At 45.1% G+C, this 9,924-nt stretch overlaps 1 long non-coding RNA gene across 2 annotated transcripts; it reads right to left on the reverse strand.

Moving 5' to 3' along the window:
• Positions 1-4,147: 4,147 nt before the first annotated feature.
• On the reverse strand, positions 4,148-9,302 carry LOC136014494 (uncharacterized). Of its 2 annotated transcripts, none has more exons than XR_010612732.1 (3): positions 9,041-9,302; positions 5,917-5,977; positions 4,148-4,309 (listed from the first exon to the last, which is right to left on the reverse strand). It is a non-coding gene; the product is annotated as an uncharacterized LOC136014494 (long non-coding RNA). The 2 variants fall into 2 exon arrangements; XR_010612731.1 differs by having other exon boundaries at positions 5,837-5,977.
• Positions 9,303-9,924: the final 622 nt, after the last annotated feature.

Raw genomic sequence — 9,924 nt, forward strand, 5'->3', positions numbered from 1 at the left:
ATTTTCGGGTTCTTTCAAATCAGTTTCAGTGAAATGTCTCTCAGGACTTCAAGAAGCTTGTCCACTGAAGCTCGTCCACTGAAGCTCGTCCACGGAAGCTCGTCCACGGAAGCTTGTATGTATGTCAAAGTTTATAAATAAATTATTCAAAACATTAAATGCCAGTCTGTATTGAAATCAAACCTGAACATTAGGGTTTTTTATGGGAGTTCAGCCCTGTTTCTCAACTTTCTGCCTTCCCTCTCATCTTCAGAATCCTCTATTTAAGCCCATTTATTTCCTTACCCACACACACTGCCTTCACACATATAAATGCAAATGGGCAATGGGGCAGGCTGAGACATTTTTGACAGCAGTGAAGAAAATCCTTCTGCTCTGAGACCCTGTGCAGTAGCCCACATAGGCAAAAGGGGCAACTACAGCTGTTGCTTCTGAAGCCCTGGACATGGCACTGCTGCTCCTGCTGGGGCTGTGCTCTAGAACACAACAGCTGGAGCTGGTATTCCCTTCACGGCACCTGCAAAGAACGTTTTGCCACCTGACTGGAAAGCCTGAGTGTACCTGGATGCCCCTTTCCACCATGATGGGGCAGATGGTCACAGGCGAGCCAGAGCCACACCAGCATTTCAGGACTGTGTCCCCAGAAAGTCCAAATTCACATGGCTCCAGTCACCTGCCCACAAAGACACTATAACGGTTTAATTCAAGGCAGACCAAATTTCCTCTGGCTTCCCCACTGAAAAAAACGGCCCACCAAAATAATACATACAGCCAAGAAAAAGACATTGCTGAATCCTGTTGCTCCTGTTACAATCTTCTCGTAGTGCCTGTGCCACCAAGGAAAAAAGCCCTTGATGGTCTTTACAAATCTGTGTGCCTCTTGCAAAAGCATTTTAACATCTTCATTACCCTTGTCTTCTCAACGTGGCCCCAGGCAGAGTCTTCATCAGCAGATGTGCGCTCTGTGTGTCTGAAAAGGAGGGGAAAAAGGGGAGAGGTTTTGAGTACTTTCTACGTGAATTGTTGAACAAAATGCAGATGAGAGATTCTAAACAAGTTGCTGCTTCACAGGGTAACTGGTCCCAGGGCACAGACAGGCTTCCTGAGCTGGATTAGCTCTACTTTATAGGAAAACACACACAAGAAGCTTCCCAACTCCCTTGCTTCCAGCCCTACAGTCCTTCCCTTCAGCTTCCCTCAAACCCACACAACTGCCTCAGGAGCTGATTCAATTCTCCAAGCCAGCACAAACCCACTTCCCCCTCTTTTTGCTTAGCTCACTGCCAGGCGAACCAACCACACCAGCCCAGACACCACACCGAGTGCCAGGGTAACACCACGTAAGCAGCACTAGAGCCAGGAGCAGGGTAGGGAATCACCCCTCTCTGGCAACAGTGAGCTGTTACATCAGTTCAGCTCGTCCTACAGAATCAAAGCTGTACCTAACAGGAATTGAACTCCTAAGAATTATGCTAAAAATAATAAACTTCCACATTCTGGTAGGAGGCACGATACCAAAACCCAACAGAGCTACAATTTTAGAAAGCAATGTTTGGAGAAAGGTGATGTCAAACAAAAAGATCTGAAATGAAGGCAAACAAAACTCCCTACTCAAGACATGGATTATCGGTTAACAAAACCACAGTCACAGAAACTACGCCCTGTAGTACTTACTCAGCGCAGTAAAAACGGGATGGCAGAACAACCACCCCTCTCTCTGCCTGACAAGCTTCAAAAGGCAATGAAAGCTCAAATTATAGCCTTTGAAACATCAATATTTATTCCTAGAAAAGTCAAAAGAAGTTTCAACAGCTGCAAAGTCAATCAAGTAGAAAGGATGACTAAAACGCCTATGAAAAAGCACACAACTAAAAGGCACAGTTTCAGTAGCAGCAAAGCTGCAAAAGAATGGATGCTTTGCTGGATCATCCCGGAGAAGAGATCAAGGGCATGGGCATGGAGAGATTTGTGTTCAGGATGCTGCAAAACTGGAATTCGTCAAAATTCGGGATCAGCTGCCTTGGACACATCCTCATCCTCTGATAGAAGCACTATCAGAAACCAGACACTGGAACATGGCTGACAGCAGTAACAGTCACCACGTGTTCCCTAGAGAAGCCTACAGAATCTGAGGACTTCAGTGTGAAGCACTTGAGCTGTAGGTACATGTCTCCCCTCACCAAAACCAACTCACAAGCCAAGGGGCTGGGGAGCAGAAAATAGGGCTTTCTCTTTTGAAAAATGAGATCTCAGGCAACGTGCACCCTGCAGAGCCCTGCATCTTCATCTGTCAACTGTCTGAAGCCATAAATGACAAAAAGAACAGAAATAAGTAGACATGGCACAACAGAGCTTTGCAGGAACTGATTATCTCACTCACTATTTGAAATTCAGTAAAGGGGGAAGGAAAAGGAGGCATTTCTTTTAGAGAGATGCTGAAAACCTTCTGTGGGGTCAACCCACACACGATGAATGACCTGTGAGATGGTAAATGAAGTTCAACCTTTATTAAACCACAGCAAAGATCTTCCTCACCCTCCCCCTCACATACAATGATATAACCATATGAACAAAAGAAACAGACCCACCGTCACCTCAGAAGATGCTTTTAATCAATATCCACTGACCACCAAAACCAAAGGTACCTGAATGAGGGCAAACCAGACAAATTATCGATATGGTCTCTGTCAGAATCCTGCATGCAGCACTTGTAACCCAAACCCTAAAAGAACAGCATAAAATACAGAGAGCCTGGGACTAGGCACAATTAGAATGGCAATTTCATACCAAGAGACACAAGTCTTTCTAAATGAGAAAGGAAGGAACTACAAGACACAAAAAAAAATTAAGCAACTGCCTCTTTTATCTCCAGGAGTATTTCCTGAAACCGAACAGGACAGGGCAGTGTCTCTTTTTCACCATCAAACAAACATAACTCTTCTACACTTTGCTGTCCACCCTACACAATAAAATTCTTTGCGACAGTGAAAACAGAAACACAAAAGGCAGAAGTGTCTCCATGCTAATCACTGCAGAGGAATGAATACAATGCACAAGTCCATCCCAGCTTGACAAGTTGCAAATCATTGTCCAAAAGAGCAACTGAAAGCAATCCGCAATCATTCTCTACAAAAATACTTCTCTGTCAGCTCAGCAGACATGCAAAGCTTTGAATTAGACTATTTCCCCCCTACAGATACATTTTGCATTATCTAAAAGGACTGCTAACACCTTTCTCTTCAGCAGAATTTTTCCACATGCTTCTTTGCAGGCAGAACTCACTTCTAATCGTTCATCCACTTGGCAAGTTTTTCCATCTTCCACATTGTGCCAATGGAGTAACATTATCAAGGGAAAAAAAACATTATTTCTGATAGAAAGAAGCTTCTCCCCTTAAAAAAGCTACAGCACACCCGTTAGACACGTGCAAATGCTGCAAAGAATAGAAAAATTAATACAAAGAATTAATACAAAAATAGTTTATTTTCCACTAAGAGATCTCAACAGAGACATTTCAAACTCATCAGAAAGGAGCTTTAAAATAAAATACAAGACTGCAAGGTAAAACATACATCCAGACCTCAAAAAGAGCTGGAGACTTCTTCAGGTAAGATCTGCTTCCTAAAGAAATATTGAATACTGGTGAAAACCCACTTATATTTAATATCTTTTTTTTTTTCCAGTTCTGCAAATGAAGATCTTCTCTCCCAGAGAAAGTCCTCCCAATACCAAGACTCTTTGCCTAAACAATGAGGCCTCTCATCTCATTACAATATTTCATAGTAGTAATACTTGAAACACCAGTAGGCATCTTCCAACTCTCCCCCAAAAAAAAAGAGGGAAAAGCAGCACCATAGGACATCCAAAGGAAGTGAGGTGAGCTAACAAATGCAAGCAGTTGTTTGGATTAGCAGGGTTCCAGCAGATCACTGCCATGCTGCTTTTCAAGTGTACAAGGGCTCAAGTTCACTTAGGCACAGTGCAAGAGAGCTACTGATTCCCAGCAGTAGAAATCTTCTTATATTTGTATATGAAAGCATCCATCTTTCCAAGACTAACCCCATAGACACCATCTAGAACCAGAGAGCCAAAACGTGTCTGTCTGCTATTGAGAAAGGATTCTTCAACACCATTCACTAAGGAGGAAGAATTCCTATCTGCTTGCAGGGCTTTTGCAGTGGTGGTTTCACCTGTGCCATCAGAAATGGCAGCAGCAGAGTCACGTTCAGTACACTTGGTAATGTCATCCGTGCGCTTGTGGAGATCGTGGCTCAGCAGCAATACAATCGTCCCTCCAACACGAAGTAGCCTGGCAATTGCAGGAAAAATAGAGGTTAGGGGCTATCCTGCCTCGCCTTCCTTCATCTGGGCAGAACTCAATACTGCTGACACCTCAGATGTCAGTTGCATTTGACAGATCACCTAAGCATGTTAAGGGTCATGGCTCAACTCAGTAACTTACATCTCCAAATGGAATTTTAATCCCTAACTTCGTAACTCCTCCCAGATTGGAGAACTGCATCCTGTCCAGAAAGCAGATTAATACTAACCATTGACTGTAATCCATTTTTCTCGGTAGATGAGCAAGCACTACATTTGGCTTTGAGAGAGGGTGGGTGGGGAAAGACTATCCTGGCTCTGTTCACTCCAAGTGGATTAAACAGTCTTGCTGATGGAGCTCTCATGATAATGGTCCCTTCCTCACCTCCCCTTCCCAAGGACATACTTTGGGCAGGATGGTCCAGCAGAGCAATGAGACCAGAAGACAAGCACGGCCAAAGGGAGGGGTGGTCAACACAAGATTATGTAAGATTGCCCTGCCATTCTATGGAGCTACCTCACCTTCTTCACCATCTTCCCACCACATTTTGGCACTGGGTAAGTGAGATCAACACCCACTGAACACCAGCCCTACAGAAAGGGGTTGTTTTCAGCCAAGACATAAAGAGGCAGATAGATGGAACTGCCTGTTAGAAGCAGCCCACTATTCACTTGGTTCAACTCTGCCACAAAATGACAGCATGAGGGATGAACAGAGGCATCTAACAGCAAACCAGGTGGCTAGCTGGATATTCCAGGACATGCTAACAGAAAGGAAAAAGCACACCACCATTTTCTGGTCTGAGATCCTTCTTGCCAATGCAGAATCCAAATAAAAAGCAGCATTATTGTACAAAACAAGTCCCTAAAAGGCATGTTAATGGGCAGTTTGGACATTAGGAAAAACAGTAACAGTGAAAAAAATGTAGGTCTAGGAAAAAAAAACAAACCAAAACAAAACAAAAACAAAAACAAAAAAAAAAAAATCACTGTAAATGGTATGAAACTCTTGTTTGGTCAATAACCGCAGACGTTTCTGTGAAAAATAAGCCAGCACAATGCCCAGAGTTGGCAAGTAGTCACAAGCAGGAACATACTAGAAATTAAATAACATCTCTCTTGTGTTTGGCTCTGCTAGATGAGGCCACGTTTGGTTCTTGCAGTTGCTGGCTGTTTTGGTGGTGGTGGTGGTCTTACTTTGTTTTTTTTGGGGCTTGGGTGTTTGTTGTTTTGGTTGGTTGTTTTCGGTTTGTTTTTTTTTGGGGGGGTGGGTGGGAGGGGTTCCCCAAAATCAGAAATCAGTTGTTGATGCATTAAAACGCAATGCCCAGATGTCAACCAGCTGTAAATCTGAGTGTATGTGGGGCAATGCAGCTTGAGTTTATGAATTAAGAAGCTTGAAATATATACAGACTATTACTTTTAAGCGCTGAAAAGGCTACAATGGCCAACAATAAAGCTGGTCAGTACCAGCATCAATATCGGAGGCCTAAAACCAAAAATGTATATCCCTTACTATGTGTGCAAAACTGAAAGAAAGATGCTGTTTTCCTGTTCAAGAGTTGCCATCTCTATTGCTCTGTATTCACTGCTTACTCTCTGCAGAGAAGAAATGGCTGCACCTCAAAAGCGGAGTTTTCTTCTTCTTTAGAAGATGCTGGAAAGAAATACAAAATATTGCATCAGAACAAATAGCAGTCCTGCTAATCCCAGCAAGAGTAGACTAGCTGACAGTCATAAGGCCTTTAAGAGTAAACAATGGAATCAGGTCTTTGATTACCTAAACCTGTTGATTACCTTTTGATTACCCAAGACTTCCTCCCTCTAACACCAATGTTCTCCAACAACAGCGCAGGCAATTCCCGCTTTGCAAGTAGGAAAAATTTTTGCCTCCCCTTTAAAAGCCTTGCCAGAGTATTTATCAGAAACAGCTTCTCCTATCCCTCACTGTTTCAGTCATTGGATCAGATCCAGTGGAAGCAGCCTTGCCTGTTAAGACCCACATTAAAAGCTTTGTGTTTTATAGTATTTACATTAAAAAACAAACCCCAAACCCAGCCTGGAAACTGCAGTCATTGAACAACTTCCATGTTCATGGGGTGACCACAAGACACACTTGCAAAGGGAGGCTCTTAGGATGATTTCCATCGCACGAGTTAACTGGGAATTTAGCTTGGAGCATCTGTCTCTGATGGTGACCCAAACAAAGCCTCGCTGTAATCCTGCCTCTTGCTGTCACTGCCCACATCAGTGTGCTCAGGATGCTGGTTTCAATGAACAGGCTTGTTTCGGAAGGGCACATTTGGTTCACAGGCAGAGTGGCAGATCCCTGAAAGGAGTGGTGTCAAACCCAGCCCAACTGCACAAACAGCATGGCCTTAGCGAAAGCCACGTGCAAACGTTACCCTGAAAGGACAGAGAACAGGCTGAAAGGAGGTAATATGGCCAATTTTACTCTCTAGGGTTTTTTATTGCTGCTTTCATAGCACAATATCCCATGCTAAGAACGTGTGAGCTGCAAAGTGGTGCCTTTGCACCAGAACGTACTGAGCAGCTTATCTCTGCTATAAATCAGTCCACTTATTCCCAGAACCTGTGCGAAGTTTAGTCTATGCAGTATTTTATGATGAGGAGCTCCTCCGTTGAACCCACACTGCAGAGAAAGGAGACCCATCCCTCATCACTGACTGGCCTTGCATTTGCAGGCAAATCTCCAGCGGTAAGAGAGCCTCACTGACTGTAAAATCAGTCTGATCACCACTGTGTCCCAGGCCAGCTTTGTCCAGCATCCAAGTGCCTACTCATACAAATCACACAACTCAATACAAATGCAGTGGAGGCATTCCGCAAGTGGGAAAAAAGTTTCAGATCTGATACCCCAAAAATGCCACATCATTTGTGGCAGCCCACACTTGAAGGAAACTTCGTTGCTTCCATTTCACAAATCAATACACTAAATCGAAGATGTGGTTGAGACCTTGCAGATATCTGAGTGAAAACAGGTCTTGCAAAGTGCTGCTGGTTCGATGTCTCTTGTAACAACCAAAGACTGACACTTGAACAGTCATGCAGTCCCTGGAATAACTCATGTGCGACACCATGACAGCATTGCAGCTAAAGGTCCTGGAGAAAGCCTTACAGTTGCTCCTTTAAAATCCAACACAACTGGGGTGAGATGCAAGGCTGGGGGGAGAAGCATCACTTCTCATTTCTTACCACTCGCCATCTCCCCTTTCTGCAGGATGTGATTTCTCACTCAGGCAAGTATGTTTGACATGGTTTCATTAGTGACTTAGATTTCATGGTGCTGTTCAGCAGACTCATAAAACTGAGGGAAGGGCCAAGAAGCTTTCAGTAACAACGCACAGCAAGTTGGGGACCAGTCTAAGAAAAACTTCTCTCTTTCATCACCTTCTACAAAGCAAACATGTCAGTATTCAGCCTCTTTCAGCTTTTCCACGTAGGCCTGGCTATCCATATATGCAGAAAGCTCTTCAAATAAAATAGATCACAAGAATTAAACCCAGACTCAGAGAATAAAAAGGATAGTTTTAATCAGCACATCCATATGTGGCAATCGCCTGAGCTGCAGGCAGGACCTTCTGGCATTTCCAAGACTTTCTCAGTATGTTAAATCCCAATTTTTGTTTTCATTCTGTGGTTACCCTATGAACCCACTGCAGTCAATCTCACATTCCTCTAGAGACTGGGAAACTCTTTATTCTTCCGAATGCTGGGATTCAAGGCAGCCGCCTCCTTTGTACACAGCAGAGATAATACAGCTGCACAACCTAGAGTCATACACCTCTGGAGATGGGGAAATCTGGTTATGCAGCGTTCTTCTTTCCTGGGTGGTTCCTGAGCCTTCGGGATGCACATTTCCAGACCCTACCCAAACCAAGGGATAGGGTGCTTTTATTTTTCGGTCCCATTAAGCAAGCAGCTCTGCCAAATCCCTTGGAGACAGGAATTTCAAACAGCTCGAGGCACAGCCACTACCTTGGTTAACGGCACAATGAGCACCAGGACTAACACAACCAGTGGCAGGGATGGCTGGCGAGTGTCTGCCCAGCCAGGAGCTCAGCAGGGACTTTTCACCCTTTTTCATGCAGCTGCAGAAAACCTGGAGCTTATTCTTAGGTGCAGGGCACAGAGGGCAAGTCCCCAGAGCATATTGGGAGCAGCTGAAGGAAAGCCTTTCTCTACACATCAATACCACCTGCTTTAAACTAATTCCTTTGCTCACCCACTGTTGCACACACACACAGATCCAGCTCTTTCACCTCCAGCTCAGGAACGCTGCAGCAGTACAGCTTCAGCAGCCTGGGCTCTTGGCTGCTGCAAGCAATTAACCTCAGACAACTTTTAGCCCCTGCTTTAAGCAAGCAGTTTATCCTCTGCCTGTATCTGCTATTAAACTCATCTTCCAGTTAATTCATTGGCTCAATTTGCAACCTAACCCACCAGTAGCCCCTTTAAGTTCACCAGGCAGAAATTACAAAAGGTTTCAAGGACACAACAACATGCCCCTGCAAACTAAAGGAGAAGTTCCAAGCCCCAGCATAGGGCTTGTTTCTCTTTGAGGTGGCTGCCCCAGAACCTTGTGGCTCCTGAGCCACACGCTTAGTGCCAAGTCTGACCCTCAGACGCCTGCAGCATGAAGCGTGCTGGATGCCCACAAGCAGCATCTGCCCTCCCCCAGGGAAAAGCCAGCACTCACAATTTCAGGAATGAAGAGCACATCTGGGAAAGTCGTCAGGACAGACAGGCCGCTGGGCAAAGAGGTGGTGGAGCCTGGCGAGGACATCGCGAGCGTCTCCCACGGTGACTCTCAGCTGCTCTGGCTCTGGCTGCTGGAGGTAAATGCTGAATGCAGCCTCCTTCCTTCCTTCCTTTTCTCCCTCCCTCTGTCTCTCTTCCTCCTTTCCTTCCTCCTTCCTGCTGACAGGTGAAGAAGCTGTGAATGGCACAGGTGTGGCCAAATGCTTTGAGCAAAGGTTACTTGGCTGATAGGAGCCACATGGGAGGTTTTCAGCTGTGGTCAGCCCTGAGACATTCTGAGCAGAGCTGTCACAGGCTGAGCATGCAGGGCAAGTCCCCGGCTGGTGGGGAGGGCCATAGGGAGGACCTGTACCCATCCAGCTGGGCAGCCTCTCATCCCCTCTATTTGCACAGTAAGTCAGCTCATCCCCCACCCACATGAGCTGGTCGCAGCAGCACCCACAAGGGACAACCGGCAGGCAGGACAAGACATGGCATGCCAGCTATGGGCAAACAACGGGGCTGAGAAACGTCTCACGGATGAAGATGGACCTGAAGACAAGGGCAGTCAAATTGCAGGGTGAATCAATTCCATCATCTCAGAAGGAGATTACATATGCCAAGGTAACAAAAATTACCTAAAAGAATGAGATTTCCCAACAATTTGCTTCCTTTATGTTGTTTCTTTTTTCTTTTTTTCAAGCCTGGAGTCCATGGGATCGACTCCTTCTCCTCTCCATAATACGTGCTGTTTGCTTCTTTCTAACGTGTCACTTGGATACCCACCAAACCTACATACTATTTTGGCTAAGGCCAAAGTCATGAAACACCGGGAACAGAAAA

This window comes from Lathamus discolor, chromosome 5 (genome assembly GCF_037157495.1).
Source record: "Lathamus discolor isolate bLatDis1 chromosome 5, bLatDis1.hap1, whole genome shotgun sequence".
In the NCBI taxonomy this organism is placed as follows: Eukaryota; Metazoa; Chordata; class Aves; order Psittaciformes; family Psittacidae; genus Lathamus; species Lathamus discolor.